This window comes from Polyodon spathula, chromosome 12 (assembly GCF_017654505.1).
Source record: "Polyodon spathula isolate WHYD16114869_AA chromosome 12, ASM1765450v1, whole genome shotgun sequence".
In the NCBI taxonomy this organism is placed as follows: domain Eukaryota; kingdom Metazoa; phylum Chordata; class Actinopteri; order Acipenseriformes; family Polyodontidae; genus Polyodon; species Polyodon spathula.
The window spans coordinates 38761663-38772953 of NC_054545.1; positions in this window are offsets into that span (position 1 = coordinate 38761663).

The following is an 11291-nucleotide window of genomic DNA, read 5'->3' on the forward strand; positions in this document are numbered from 1 at the left end:
TGCAGAAATGTCTGCAATGCAAGTAACACTAAGTTTTTTTCGTTTTTTTTTTTAGTAACGTACGAGATACAGACCACCATTTAACAGTATTAATCTTAATAACAACGTTTGCAAGTACACGAATGTGTGTACGTGAATGCATTTTATACAGCTGTGAATTCCACATTAAGATGACAGAAATAGTCAGCATTATTTGGTATTCACGAATTTAAATACGAGCTCTATGGCAATCGACATAAAACAAACGAGTAATTACGTTGCTTTTCCGATTCCTCCATTGTGCTGCTGCGCTTTGTGTGTGTGACGCAATAGTGTCCAAATCTATCCAACCAATGAGAAAATGGAAAACACCCGCAAAACTCCAAAAGCTAGTTACCTCAGTATAAATTAGGCCATAGAGCAATTGCAAAACCATGACACACTTGTCCTATTACATTCAACTCCATCAGATTTACAGTAAGGGATTATAAACTTGAGCATGCATTATTTATGACCATAGCACACCCCCTTTCACTTAAAAACCTGCAGTGTGTGTGTATCCCCCCAAAAAATTCCATTGCAGGTTCTGATTTCCAATAATATTTAGAGGTCAGCTGAATGCATTTTATAACTGTACAGGAGCCTCAGATGGAACATTCGTCTGATAAGCCTTACCTGATCAAGTGTGATTGCTTTTAAAAGTCATGCAAGGCCTTGTATCCACACATGAAACACTGTATGGCACTTCTTTGCAGGGGAGTCTGTGTTTAGGATTGTAACACTTGCTGTTGCTTTGCAGGGAAGTCGTGTGTGGAAACCCAGACGCACTGCCTCAAACTGAACCTGGTCAGAACCACTGAAACTGGATCCTGTCAAAACCACTGAAACTGAACCAGGAACCACTGAAACTGGACCCAGTCAAAACCACTGAAACTGAACCACTGAAACTGAACCACTGAAACTGAACCAGTGAAACTGGACCCGGCCAAACCAACTGAAACAGAACCACTGAAACTGGATCCGATCCAGTCAAAACCACTGAAACTGAAACTGAACCACTGAAACTGAAACTGAACCACTGAAACTGGATCCAGTCAAAACCACTGAAACTGAACCACTGAACCACCCTGCTTCACTCAGCTCGGCTGAGTCACACGACACAGCACTCATTGTTTTGAAACTGTGTTAATAACCAACTTAACTAACGTACAGTAGACCAGCTTTCTCTAAAAGTGTATTTTTGCAAGCATGAAAAGATTTAAACAAGCACCGAGTGCTGAGGGGTGTAGGCTCTCACTGAAGACTCCGGCATGCTCGGTCCAGCCTGGGGACTCACCCAGCGTTGCTCCAGCCTCTTATTTTAGGGGGGTCCCGTGAGGAGCACAGAGGGATGATATTCCATAATAATACACACTCTCATGGAAATGGAAATGTTATCTTTTCTATATTTTCACTTTGATTCCAGTGAACCTGTTTTATTCCCTGCTAAACACTACCAGTTCACTTCCTGTATGACATGGCTGCAAGACCCCCCACAGGAAACCACGGGGGATCTTGAACCCAGGAAGTGGAAAGATGAGCTTCTCTTCGCAGGAGCCGACATGGAAAGAAGACGCCTGGAAAAGTTTAAAATCTTAAGTACAGCGTGAAGCTGACTACTGAGAAGAGTGTTACTCTGGTGAGAGGCAATCAAATGTTTTTCAAACTGTGATTATGTTTATATTAAACATAAACGAAACTAAACGCATGACCCTGAATCGACAGGCAGCGCTGAGCCAGCTCTCTCTGTTCCTCCAGTCAAACGCTGATGTGACAGAGCTGCTGGAACACTGCTGATAAAAGTCAATCACAGCTGGTTGCTGGAAAGGTTGACAGAAGCATTGCGTGTAAACAGCCTTCTGGTTCACAGGCTGGAAAACATGAAATCTATGTGACCACGAAATAGTCACTAATAAAAACTCTGAAAAATATACATGCAGCCAAATTAGCCTAATTATACACAAAGTATATGTACAGTATACTTTATATACGCAGCTGGGCCGGGCTGGGCAGGGCTGGGCTGCGCTGGGCCGGGTTCTCTCTCGCGGCTCGATGCATCTTCTTGCGCCCGCGTCGGAGGAGGTAAGTCAACCACTGAGCCAAGAAGGGCCAGAGCAGGAGGAAGAGGAGGGAGCATTCAGAGAGAGTAGGCAGCCACCAGGAGAGGCCCTGCAGAGAGGGGGAGAGGGAGAGGGAGGAAAGAAGGTATCATTTAGAATCTCTGGACCGTTTCCTTCCTGTACTAAATTTCTTTGTTGTGTTCCCTCACCACAGCAACACGCACACTCAGGACACCTGGGCCTGCCCTTGGGTTTGACAATCCTGTACTTTGCACTCTGCCAGCTGTGCTGTGCGTCTGTGTGTGTATGCATGAGAGTCTGTGTCTGTGTGTGTACGTGTGTGTGTATCTCTCTGTGAGTGTGTCGGTGTGTGTGTGTGCGTAGTGTGTGTGCGCGCGCATGTGTCTGTGAGTGGGCGGAAGAGCCTGTGAGTCTGTTTGTGTGTGCCTGTCTGTGAGTGTGTCAGTGTGTGTGTATGCGTCTGTGTGTCAGCATATGTCTGTGAGTGCGTGAGAGCCTGTGAGTCTGTGTGTGTGTGCTTGTCAGAGTGTGTGTGTGCATCTGTGAGTTTGTCAGTGTGTGTGCGTGTGTGTCTGTGAGTGTGTCAGTGGGTGTGAGTTTATGAGTGTATCAGTGATTGTGTCAGTGTGTCAGTGTGTGGATGCGTCTGTGAGTGTGTCAGTGTGTGGATGCGTCTGTGAGTGTGTCAGTGTGTGGATGCGTCTGTGAGTGTGTCAGTGTGTGGATGCGTCTGTGAGTGTGTCAGTGTGTGGATGCGTCTGTGAGTGTGTCAGTGTGTGGATGCGTCTGTGAGTGTGTCAGTGTGTGGATGCGTCTGTGAGTGTATCAGTGCATGTCCTCATGCAGCCTCTGCAGTGCCAGGGTGTCCTCTCTCAGGTGCTCCTCCCCCAACCCCCCGCACCCCAGTTTCTGCACACCCCTCTCATCCGTGGCCACAACCCCTGAGCTCTGCCGTTCTGTGGGGGGGGGGCAAGAGTCCAGCATTAAAATCATTATTAAAATGTTTGTCTGTTATCCTGTGCAATTATATTGTTCTAAATAAATATAATTACACAATAAATACTAAAATAAATGTAATAAATTCAATGGCAAATATATTTCAACTGGAATCCTTTTGGAAGGGAGTGATTTGTATATGAAGTGTGCATGACTACATGAGAGAGAACACATAACCTGGCTCACTCAAACTGCATCTAATTCAATATTTTCAGCAGAGAAGTTCTACTGAAATATACTAAACAAGCTGGAGAGTCTCTCATGTCTCTCACTCCAGTGACACTGCCATCCATCTCTCAAAGCTCCCTTCTTCCTCGTTGGTTCTCCCTCTCCTTGGCCCGCCCTCTCTCGTCCTTGGCCCGCCCCTGTCTGTGTTGTCACGGCGACAGGGTTGAGAGGACTCTGGAGGTCTGATGCTGAAGAATCACTCTGGGGCTCCCCCTGCTAGAGATAGCAGTGCTTGAGAGACATGCAGCGGCCCTCAAGGAGGGTTCAATTGGAGCCCAGGGGGACAGTGGGAATGGCCCTCACAGCAGACACACTATTGTGAAACTACATCCACAGAATGTACATGTAAAAATAACAGAGCCAGACTCCTTATGGTATTCTAGAACTCGCACTATGCAAAATAATGACTGAATGCCTTCATTAAGTTTCATCACAAGATATGACTATCGGTGCCGTAATCACGCTGGGATTTGCACAATATAGGCAAGCTGAGTCACATGACATACTTCTCCCACACAGCTGTCTGATTCAGTCAGGATGCGACATGTGACAGGCACTTGGGATACCCCACACAGAGCTGACCTCACATGACCCCTGCCCTTGCCTACCTTGTCAGGGTCAAGCTGCTCCATGTAGTCACAGAACACCTCGCACTCCGAGTCGCTGGTCTCCTGGTTAAACTCTGCCCCTCTGTCTGCAACAGCACAGAGAGAGAGATCAGAATGACACTGCTGAGGAAAACACTGTCACTGCATCCACTATAAACACTAAGCAAAACAATGTCACTGCATTCGCTATATACACTGAGCAAAACACTGTCACTGCATTCATTATATACACTGAGCAAAACACTGTCACTGCATTCACTATATACACTGAGCAAAACACTGTCACTGCATTCACTATATACACTGCTTCAAATGGGCCGCTACTTGCCAGAAATATGATCTGAACTGCGTCAGAAAATTCAACAAAATGTCTTGAAGAATTCATGGTTCTCAGGAAGCTCCCTGTATTCATGATAAAGAAAGCCTACACCCTGCTCACTGCACACTACACACTGCACCCAACACGCAGACATAGAAACAGACAGGCAAGCTGACAATCAGGCAGGTACAGAAACACACATACAGACACAGACACCCAGACATGCGCACACACAAACAGACACACAGACAGACGCACAGACAGACGCAAACGCAGACACACACAGCACACTGCAACCTGTAACCTACACCCTGCTCACTGCACACCGCGACCTGTAACCTACACCCTGCTCACTGCACACCGCGACCTGTAACCTACACCCTGCTCACTGCACACCGCGACCTGTAACCTACACCCTGCTCACTGCACACCGCGACCTGTAACCTACACCCTGCTCACTGCACACCGCGACCTGTAACCTACACCCTGCTCACTGCACACCGCGACCTGTAACCTACACCCTGCTCACTGCACACCGCGACCTGTAACCTAGACCCTACACAAGAACAGCACATTCAACTGCAGACTGTATTTACATCAACAGTACAATAAAACACAGGTATCAGGTAATATTAAAATAAAATAATGCATTCAGACATCCTGAAATAAATATTTTTATTGTGTTCTTCAAAGATAGTGCCACCATTACTGAAATCGAAGCTGTCCCTTATAAAAGTCTCCCACAGTAAAAGCACAGCACAGTGTAATAAAGCACAGTGAAAGCATTGTAAAGCACAGTTAAGGATTGTAAGGAATAGCACGGTGTGGTAAAGCATATTAATAAACATGGCAAACCAGGGTAAACTCGGGTTAATGACATAGTATAACAATGGGAAAAGCATGGGGGGAAACTGCAAAAATCTAGTAGTAAACTTGTATTAGACTTCTAGTGGAAGTGTTTGTCAATGAACTGATCTAGTTTCGATTAGTACTGATTGAAAATTGAAACTGATCACTATGGAGTGTTTCACAGTTCCGGATGAACACACAGTTAAGACCCCCAACCCCCCCCCCCTCCATTCGTAGCGGCCGATGGGGTCCCAGAACCCAGGCTGGGGGTCTGCGCAGGGGACACAGGTGGCCTGCATGTAGAAGCTGTAGAATCAGAGCATGACCTTGTGGGATGCCTGCAGAGAAACACACACTTAGAGAGACAGCCCTCACAATGAAGATCTTAAAAACAACAGCCCATCAATCAACACACATCACTGTGGAGAATGTATTATTAACTGTGCTTATACCAGCAGCACTGTGGAGAATGTATTATTAACTGTGCCCTTATACCAGCAGCAGTGTGGAGAATGTATTATTAACTGTGCTTATACCAGCAGCACCGTGGAGAATGTGTTATTAACTGTGCTTATACCAGCAGCACTGTGGAGAATGTATTATTAACTGTGCCCTTATACCAGCAGCAGTGTGGAGAATGTATTATTAACTGTGCTTATACCAGCAGCACCATGGAGAATGTGTTATTAACTGTGCTTATACCAGCAGCACTGTGGAGAATGTATTATTAACTGTGCTTATACCAGCAGCACCGTGGAGAATGTGTTATTAACTGTGCTTATACCAGCAGCACTGTGGAGAATGTATTATTAACTGTGCCCTTATACCAGCAGCACTGTGGAGAATGTATTATTAACTGTGCCCTTATACCAGCAGCAGTGTGGAGAATGTATTATTAACTGTGCTTATACCAGCAGCACCGTGGAGAATGTGTTATTAACTGTGCTTATACCAGCAGCACTGTGGAGAATGTATTATTAACTGTGCTTATACCAGCAGCACTGTGGAGAATGTATTATTAACTGTGCTTATACCAGCAGCACTGTGGAGAATGTATTATTAACTGTGCTTATACCAGCAGCACTGTGGGGAATGTATTATTAACTGTGCTTATACCAGCAGCACTGTGGAGAATGTATTATTAACTGTGCTCATACCAGCAGCACTGTGGGGAATGTATTATTAACTGTGCCCTTATACCAGCAGCACTGTGGAGAATGTATTATTAACTGTCCCCTTATACCAGCAGCAGTGTGGAGAATGTATTATAAAAAAAAAAAAAAAAAAAAAAAAAACAAAAAATAACTGTGCTTATACCAGCAGTGTGGTGAATATATTATTAGCTGTGCTTATATTAATTGTGGATAATGTATTATTAACTGTGCCCTTATACCAGTAACACTGTGGAGAATGTATTAGCATGGTATCTTTGCACAGTATTTTTGTAGTTTCTCCCCCCCATGCTTTTTCACATGGTTCTACTATGAATTTGTTGTAGTTTACCCTGGTTTGCCAGGTTTAGTAATATGCTTTACCACACCTCGCTGGTCTTTCACTGCACTTTATTACTCCTTGCTGTGCTTTTACAATGGGTAGCTTTTATAAAGGTATATATACAGTAATGTTGATAATTGCGACTCGTCTCTCTGCTGATCCAAGGGGGACTTTGTCACCAGAATTGAATTTTTCTCCAGCCCAGGTGTTGGTTGCTAGACAAGTAAGAACCAGCCTGTACTGGGCTATAGCAGATCTGAAATACAATGGAGATCAAATCCTGGATGAGACTCCTGGGTCATTATTGGAAACAACCTCTTGACGAGGTCAGACTCTCCGACATTGTTGGGTGTGAATGTGGTGTGATGATATATAATATGGAGATAATAGGGATATATATATTATATATATATTATATATGGATATATTGGATATATAGATATAGATGTTTATACCCATTATGCATTAACGTGGTTATATCATGCTGTGTACATGGGTTATTTGTATATTTTATGAACTGATATGAGGATTACTGTCTAATAACAATTTGAACTGTGAGGTAGTGCTGTACATTGCTCAGTTGACTCACAAATATATTATTTTGTATACATTTTACTTGCTTATTTTTGTAATGTTGTTTTACCTACAATTCTTATGCATTTTCCTGATTTGTTAAATAGTTTTATTTGGATTGTTATTATTTACTGATATTATTATTATTATTATTATTATTATTATTATTATTATTATTATTATTATTATTATTATTATTATTATTATTATTATTATTATCGTATACTGATGTATGGTTATTATGTAATTGTAACTACACGCGGAAAAATACTAATATCACTTTAACTCTTTATTTCATCATTTTTTTTTCCTTTATTAACTTTTATTGACGTTCACAATGTTTATATTGTACTTTGGCAATACCGCGAATGTTCCCGTCATGCCAATAAAGCAACTTTGAATTAAAGACCTGTTCGCCTGTCACCGCATCGGGGCGCCCTCTAGTGGGCGACAGTGAAACTGTTTCAGAGGCGCTTTGTAGTTCGGAGGTTCTACATCTGTATTACCCTTCACAACAGTGACGGCTCCAGGGGGGCGCTGGAAGTATAGGCGCAATACAAATATTGCAGATGCAAAATTCAGATTGCATCGCGGCCAGGCAATTATTTTGCACATATGTCAGAGGAAGGGCAGCAAAGGTCCTCTTGGCGCACGGAATAAAAAAAAAAAAAAAAAAAAAAAAGCATTGTTTCTGATAAGGAGCTGGGAGTCCTTACGGCTGAGGTCACTCAGCATGAAACATGCGAGTATCCTTAGGAAATGATATGTATCGCCTTGCCCTTTTGAGCGTGGCATCCATAAATCTACCTAGCACTCTGGAAAAGGTTGATTGGGCTATCCATCCAGACCTTCCAACTGTGGTCTGAAATGAACCAGAGGCTAAGCAGTGCAGAGAACACAGCACTTTAACACGTGCAGGGATAGCTGTCCCTAGATTCACGTGGGGGTCTAACTCATCCCCCAATGCTCACGTAAACGGCAAGAGAACAGAACGCGTTTGTAAAGGTGCAATGTGAAACCAATATAATTCTGGTTTGCGTGTAGCAGCAAGTGGACTAAACAAACGAACTTGAATTCATTTACAAATTCAAGTTCGATTGAATTTTCCTGCGTGTGAAGTAAAGTAGGAATAATCACCCTAGAATAATTCAATAGTGTCAGGCTTGAAGAATTCAGTAGCGTCAGGCTTCAAGAATTTGATGTGTCAGGCTTGAAGAATTCAGTAGCGTCAGGCTTGAAGAATTCAATGACATCAGGCTTGAAGAATTCAATAGCGTGAGGCTTGAAGAATTCAATGACATCAGGCTTGAAGACTTCGATGACGCCAGGCTTGAAGAATTCGATGACGTCAGGCTTGAAGAATTCAATAGCGTCAGGCTTGAAGAATTTGATGACGTCAGGCTTGGACTTCGATGACACCAGGTTTGAAGAATTCTATGATGTCAGGCTTGAAGAATTTGATAACGTCAGGCTTGAAGAATTTGATGATGTCAGGCTTGAAGAATTCAACAGCTTCAGGCATGAAGAATTCAATTGTGTCAGGCTTGAAGAATTCAATAGTGTCAGGCTTGAAGAATTTGATGACGTCAGGCTTGAAGAATTCGATGTCATCAGTCTTGAAAAATTCAATAGCGTCAGGCTTGAAGAATTCAATAGCGTCAGGCTTGAAGAATTCAATAGCGTCAGGCTTGAAGAATTCAATGACATCAGGCTTGAAGACTTCGATGACGCCAGGCTTGAAGAATTTGATGATGTCAGGCTTGAAGAATTCAATAGTGACAGGCTTGAAGAATTCAAGAGCTTCAAGCTTGAAGAATTCAATAGTGTCAGGCTTGAAGAATTCAATAGTGTCAGGCTTGAAGAATTTGATGATGTCAGGCTTGAAGAATTTGATGACATCAGGTTTGAAGAATTAAATAGTGTCAGGCTTTAAGAATTCAACAGCATCAGGCTTGAAGAATTCAACAGCGTCAAGCTTGAAGAATTCAATAGGGTCAGACTTGAAGAATTCAATAGGGCCAGGCTTGAAGAATTCGATGACATCAGGCTTGAAGAATTCAATAGCATCAGACTTTAAAAAATTCAATAGTGTCAGGCTTGAAGAATTCAACAGCTTCAGGCTTGAAGAATTCAACAGCTTCAGGCGAGAAGAATTCAGTAGCATCAGGCTTGAAGAATTCAAGTGTCAGGCTTGAAGAATTCAACAGCATCAGGCTTGAAGAATTCAACAGCTTCAGGCATGAAGAATTCAATAGCGTCAGGCTTGAAGAATTCAACAGCTTCAGGCTTGAAGAATTCAATACCATCAAGCTTGAAGAATTCAATAGAGTCAGGCTTGAAGAATTTGATGACATCAGGCTTGGACTTCAATGACACCAGCTTTGAAGAATTCGATGACGTCAGGCATGAAGAATTCAATAACATCAGGCTTGAAGAATTCAATAGCTTCAGGCTTAAAGAATTCAACAGTGTCAGGCTTGAAGAATTTGATAACGTCAGGCTTGAAAAATTCAATAGTGTCAGACTTGAAGAATTCACTAGCGTCAGGCTTGAAGAATTTGCTGATGTCAGGCTTGAAGAATTCAATAGCGTCAGGCTTGAAGAATTTGATGATGTCAGGCTTGAAGAATTCAATAGCGTCAGGCTTGAAGAATTTGATGATGTCAGGCTTGAAGAATTTGATGCCATCAGTCTTGAAGAATTCAATAGCATCAGGCTTGAAGAATTCAATAGCGTCAGGCTTGAAGAATTCACTAGTGTCAGGCTTGAAGAATTCAACAGCATCAGGCTCGAAGAATTCGATGACATCAGGCTTGATTTCAGTTCTGGATTGACGTCAGGATGGGTTACTGGGCATGACTTGTGGAAATGCTTAATACGAAAAGCAAGTAAAACCTCAATGTGAAGTAAGAAGGCATGCTGTTCTGCGGCTCTGTGGCAAACTACTGTCAGATGCTTTATTTTGTATTTTTAAAAGCAGCAGCAATGGGAATTGTTAATAAGGAATACACAGCTATTGTCCACTGCGTTCAGTTTAGCAACTGTATTAAAGCCATGCTTCTGTTTAAACAAGTCCATTCCCTGCAGTTAAACAGTATGAGGGTCTTTCAAAATGTCAAGTCATTTACACAACAAAAAACATACTGAATGTATGAATTAATCGAAGCATTTCAAAGGGTTAAATGTTTTATGACTGTAGTCTTGGGGACCCCTTGACATGTGTACCCTGCAGCCTGTCGGACAATGATGCACAACTCAGTCCCAAACTTCTATATTCGTTACACGTGTTAAACTCAGGGTTTGAATTCTATAGAAATGTAAAGCTTGTTTCAATCAATCAATCTGTTATTTTAATAGCCCTTGATCATAGTGGACCCTGCAGCCTGTCTATAACGTGTTAAACACAGAGAAATGCATAATACATAACAGTAGCATATTACATGAAATAGTACATTATAATAGTACAAATATAAGAATATGAATAGTCGTATAAGCCAATAATTGCCAAAAGTTATTATTATTTTTTAATTGATATGACTGCATATTCTCTCTCAGGAATAGAATTGTAATATATTGTCGATATAGTCTATGAGTCAGAGTGGGAGCCCCAGTCTCATTGGATGTAGAAACGAGGGCATTGCCACATCTGCCCCGCTATGATTGCTATTCTCTCTTGAGCCTCTTGAATTCCACATATAAAACAGCATTTTATTAGTCAAAGGAGGAAAGCACGGCGCCAGGTAGCATTTCTTTGTCAATTGGCTCTTCCACATGTGAAACGTTGTTTTTTTTTTTTTTTTTTATCAGACTCAGATATATTGTTGAGCTGGCGACATTAAACGAGACCAGAAGGCCCTATAACAAACTGCCTCTTATTACTGTCCAGGAGTGTAGTGCTGGGGGGTCGCGGAGGAGATAATAACGACCCATCTCTTCTAAATATAGCACAACACTGTTTCTGTCCCTCTCCCAGTAAATACGGGTTACCCTGGGCTGGTCCACACACACACACACACACACACACACACACACACACACACACATCGCACTGATGAGCGTCTCTCATTACAGACCAGTGATAGGCGGGATTTTCGGGATGTGTATATTATGGTGGATGGGAGGGTG